The sequence below is a fragment of the Microtus ochrogaster genome, linkage group LG5 (assembly GCF_000317375.1).
Source record: "Microtus ochrogaster isolate Prairie Vole_2 linkage group LG5, MicOch1.0, whole genome shotgun sequence".
In the NCBI taxonomy this organism is placed as follows: Eukaryota; Metazoa; Chordata; class Mammalia; order Rodentia; family Cricetidae; genus Microtus; species Microtus ochrogaster.
Window position 1 is genome coordinate 662713 of NC_022031.1, and position 5177 is coordinate 667889.

Below are 5177 nucleotides of genomic sequence, written 5' to 3' on the forward strand. Positions count from 1 at the left end.
CTCACAGAGATCCACCTGCCTCTGCCTCCCGAGTGCTGGGATTAAAGGCGTGCGCCACCATCGCCCAGCCACTCTTTTCCTTCCTCACTGAGCCCTCCCCTTAAAACCTCGCTCCTCAGCCCCAATCTGCTCCTGACCCTCCTCCTCTTCACTGTGGCCAGAGGAAGCACCGCCCACCACGCGGTACTTCTTCCTTATAATCTGGACTAATCGAGGACCACGGCCACGCTACTCTTCGCTGCTATCCGGTTTTGTTTAAGGCAGCGCTGAGAATTGAACCCAGGGCCTCCCTCAGCCCGCATTTTTTCTTTATATTAAAATAAACTTGTTTCGTGTATGTCCTGCGGATGCACGAGCTCCGTGAGCGCATGAGGTCGGAGGAGGGTGTCCAGTGTCCTGCTCCATCACTCGGCCTTATTCCCTTGGCCCAGGTCTCTCCTTGAGCCTGGAGAGGTGGTGTCTTCCACACTCCACCGCTATAGAGTTCCAACACAAGCACACCAGGCTTTGTTTCTTCTTCCTTCCTTCCTTCCTTCCTTCCTTCCTTCCTTCCTTTCTTTCTTTCTTTCTTTCTTTCTTTCTTTCTTTCTTTCTTTCTCTTTTCTTTGTGTGTGTGTATGTGTGTGTGTGTGTGTGTGCTTGCATGCATGTGGGTGCATGAAGGGACTTCTCCAGTCCTCTCCAGCCTTCCTTCATACTGAGGCAAGGTTTCACCTGAACCCAGAGTTCACCCCCGAATCTACTTGATGTCTGTAAGTTGGACTATTCTGGATTTTCCTTGCGCACGGACTCATATAAAATGTGGCTCACTAACAATGTCTTTATGTTTAGCATGTATCAGAATTTCATTTACTTCTGTTGCTAAATAATAATCTCTTGTGTCGGTCTGCCACGTTTTTATTCTCCAGTTGCTTCTGTTATGCTTTGGGACTGTGATAAGCAACGTTGCTGTGGTTTATTCCATTTCTTTGGGCAGTGCTGGGGATGGAACCCATAGCTTTGCACACGCTAGGCGATGCTTTCCCTGTATGTTACATCCCCAGCCCTGAGTAGCAGTTTTTGTGTGGACGAAGGTTTTCATTTCTCTAGGAACGAAATGCTGGGCTCTGGATTGTGAATATGGCTTAGTGGCAGAGTACTGGTCTGGCAGGCATAAAGCCTGAGTTGTAGTCTCCAGTACCACAAAGGGAGGCAGAGGGGGAGTGAAGGAAGGAGGGAGAGGGTGGGCACCGAGAGGACCTTCTAACCTACTTCCACCTAAAAGGAAGGGGTGACTAACAAGGCGGGGAGCGTCTGATCCCTGTGAGTGTGAGCACAGCACTGTTAGGGTTTGATCCACAGCTCCTCAACACAGCCTTGCTCTGTCAGGACCCCAAACCCTGGCCTCGATCCTTGGAATTATTCCCTTTATCCTTGCCTCTTGGCACGTTCTCTTCTCTTCTCTCGGGACACTTCTTGGCCTGTCTACAGGTATAGATACTACTTTCACTTTCCTTGGAAGTCTATTTTTCTGCTTCACAGCCCAGAGGCACCTGTAGGATTGTCTGGTTTCAAAGCCTTCCCAGAAGTAGGAGGGGTGCTCACCACTGTGCTTGGCCAACTATCCTGTTTTTAAAGCCATCGTTATCCAACCAGCGAAGGAACTAAGTGTGGAGACTTGAGTGTTTCTCAGTCACTCCCCACAGCAAAGCAGGACCGTCTGAAGAGACACAGCATCCTCTCCTAACGTGGAAGAAGCGCTTGTTTTCCAGTGGGAGAAAAATTAAAATGGCAACTCAACATGGCCACGTGGCTTGGGAATTGGCCCGTGGAACCCCTCTCTGGCATGTATGAGGCCTGGACTTGATCCCCGGCACTGAAGAAAAGCAATCTCACAAGTGTTCAGATATCTTCAGTGTCATGGTGTCTACAGAGCAGAGACAGCCAGTCTCCAAGCTGTGACAAGCGCAATGAAAATGCATGCCTGGAGACTAGAGAGAGCAGAGTGGCCTGCTGAGGAAGCCCAAGTGGGATGTCCATGCTCCCCTGACTCCCCAATGGGGCTCACCGTCCTTCTAACCTGTTGCTCAGGGGACTATGCTAGTCTTTGCATCATTTTGACGAAACACAGCTTAAAGGAGGAACAGTTTTGGCTCATTGCTTTAGGAGTTCCAGTCCATCGTGGCGACGCGGGCCGAGCAGAGCCAACCACGGTGTAGTGGACCAGGATTAGAGCGGGTGGGAGAGCCTGTCTGCATTCTGGGCTTCCTCCTTCCACGCGAGCCCCCAGCCTCAGGGAGAGCACTGCTGCTGTTCAGTGTGGGTCTTGCCTTCTTACCTAACTCTTTCTGGAACCATCGTCACAGACCTGTGCTTAGCTAAATTTGGAGCTTCTCATCCCAATCCAGTTGAAAACTAGGAAACTAGGCTTTACCACCATGGTTGTACCTGTGAGCCAGGAGGACAGCCAGCAGTGAGAGCAGAGAAGTGTGTGCCTGACACCCTCCGGAGCTGTTACTTCACCCTGATCCTGAGTAACAAGCTATCCGAGAGGACTCTCAGCACTAGCCCAGGATTTGTGGTGCTTCAGAAACCAGAAACCTTGAACCAGATCAATGACTGTTGCAGTAAGTGTTTGCCTGTGGAAAGTAAATACTTTGTGACACACTGCAGCTCCCAATGCCACTGTGATGAGTAAATGTGCAGGGAGATGAGGGAAGGCTGGCGGAACAGAGCAGAAGAGCAGGGAGCCAGCAGGAGAAAGAGGCAACTAGAGACATGGCAGCTGTGATGGAGAAAGGCTTGTTTTCTGGATTGGGCTCCCTCGAAAGACCTCGATGGTCTGTGCTGCCATCAAAGGCCAGATGGAAGTCCACCAGTCATGCTGCCCCTGGCTATTAAGGGCAAGGAAACTTGCTTTGCAGTGGTAGTGATGACTGCAGACTCATAATTGAAAATGAGAGACATTGAAGACATCTGTGGCCCCCTCCCACCCCCGCTAAAAAGAAACAGTTCAATGCTATTGGAGAGAGTCCTTAAAAACTGTGATAACGAAGCTGAAGTGTAGCTCTTCACAGTTAAGGGATTCTGGGAGTGGAGGGTGAATAGGAAAGAACTCAGTTTTCTTTAAGGGATGACCACTGGGAGTTTAGCCATACTCCAATGAGTGTATGGGCAACAAAATTGGACCTGATGTATTTTATGTTTTCATTTTTGGAGGAGGGCATAGGGGTGGGAGGGTGGACCTGGGAGGAACGGGAAGTGAGTGTGATCAGGGTGCATTGTATGAAATTCCCAAATTGAGATAGATAGATAGATAGTGGGAATGATTTCTTATTAATAAAGAAACTGCCTAGGCCCATTTCATAGGCCAACCCCTAGGTAGGCGGAGAAAACAGAACAGGATGCTGGGAGAAAGAAGCTGAGTCAGTGAGTCGCCATGGTTCTCCCACGCCAGACTGACGCAGGTTAAGATCATTCCTGGTAAGCCAGCTTGTGGGCTACATAGAATAATAGAAATGGGTTAGATTAATATGTAAGAGCTAGCCAATAAGAGGCTGGAACTATTGGGGTCAGGCAGTGTTTAAAAGAATACAGTTTCCGTGTAATTATTTCGGGGCATAAGCTAAGCTAGCCATGTGGGCGGCCGGGCGCCTGGGGACGCAGCCCAGCCGCTCTTATTTCAACAGATAGATAGATAGATAGATAGATAGAGAGACTCACCATCACAGGGTATTCCAGGTGGACACATCTAGTCCATCATACCCATTGGAATGCTGGGTAAAGGGATCAAGGAAGCAAAGCAGGTTCAGAAAGTGCTCAGTACCAGGTCACCAGGTCACCAGGTCCCCATGCCCTGTCTTTTATGCCTGCTACTCTCAGAACCTCTACAGGAGAAGACTGTTGGAGGAGCAGCAGAAACTCAGAGTCCTCTGGAGTGGAGTTGAGTGTGGGAGAGGTGCCCGGGTCGACTCCACTGAAGGCTGAAGGAAAGCACGAATTAGTAGGCCTCTGAAGTAGCCAGACGAAGAGAGCAGGGTGGAGAGAAAAGTGAGAGAGAAGGAGGTGGATGTCCTACACTCTCCTGCATTACAAAGGACATTTCTGTTGCTGATAGAACAGCAATGAACACCTACATGTCTCTGCTCTGCTCTCTTACTCCACTTAAACAGTGCAGGATCCAAACAGGGAATGGTTCCACCTCAGTTAGCATAACAAAGGTAGCCCTCAAAGACGACCCAGAAGCCCGTCTCTCAGTTCCTTCCAAGTTGACAGTCAACACTAACCCAAAGACAAGACCGTAGAGCAAAAGCAGCAGTGGCCAGGAGGCTGCCTCCTTCAGCATTGTGGGAGCCTGGTGATGCTCAGAATGTCGTCTCTGGAACTCAAGTGGATATGGACCACGGTGAGGCTTGATCAGGGTTCTCCATTCTTCATGCTTAGCAGAATGCCCTGCGGAGCAAACATGGCTTTTTAGCTTCATCCAGGTCTTTCCACCTACTCATAGCTGATGCATTAACTCAAACGATGCCCTTCGCTGTGTAACACCTGACCACTCTCCTTGACCTTCTCTTCTTAGACATCCCATCTTCAGGACAAACCTTAAGAGCGTGAAACTCAGCTCATCGTTTTACTCGACTCTAACTACTTCTGTTGCTATTTGCAGTCCTCTGGGTGAACGTGCATGGATGTATTTGGTCAAGGAAACCAGTGAAACTTGGGCTTCTTTGAGTCTTCCCTCTCCCACCCAGTTCACCCTTGAGCTGTAAACATTCCTCCCTTTGCATCCGGAGCCCTTCACCATCTGTTGACTTGACAACTTTTGACAACTGCGTTAGCCTCCCTCTGGATTATGCTGATTTGAAGTTCACTATTCCTCATCAGACCCACCCTGGTCTTCAGTTCCAGGCTGATTTTGCAAAAAAAACAAGAAGAACAACAAAAATCATCTACTAAATTCATCTATGATTTAGTTTACAATCTAAAATCCCTTGCATGGGGTTCAAGTTTCTTCCTAAAGTTGCAGGATTTCAGGGTCATTGGCAGTACCTCCCTCCTCACTGATTGGCAGCACCTCCCTCCTCACTGATGATTGGCAGTACCTCCCTCCTCACTGATGATTGGCAGTACCTCCCTCCTCACTGATTGGCAGTACCTCCCTCCTCTCTGATGATTGGCAGTACCTCCCTCCTCACTGA

The 5177-nt window shown here is 49.3% G+C and overlaps 1 pseudogene; it reads left to right on the forward strand.

The window, feature by feature from the left end:
- The window catches only part of LOC101987063, a 16405-nt pseudogene that overhangs the window by 579 nt on the left and 10649 nt on the right, over positions 1–5177 (forward strand).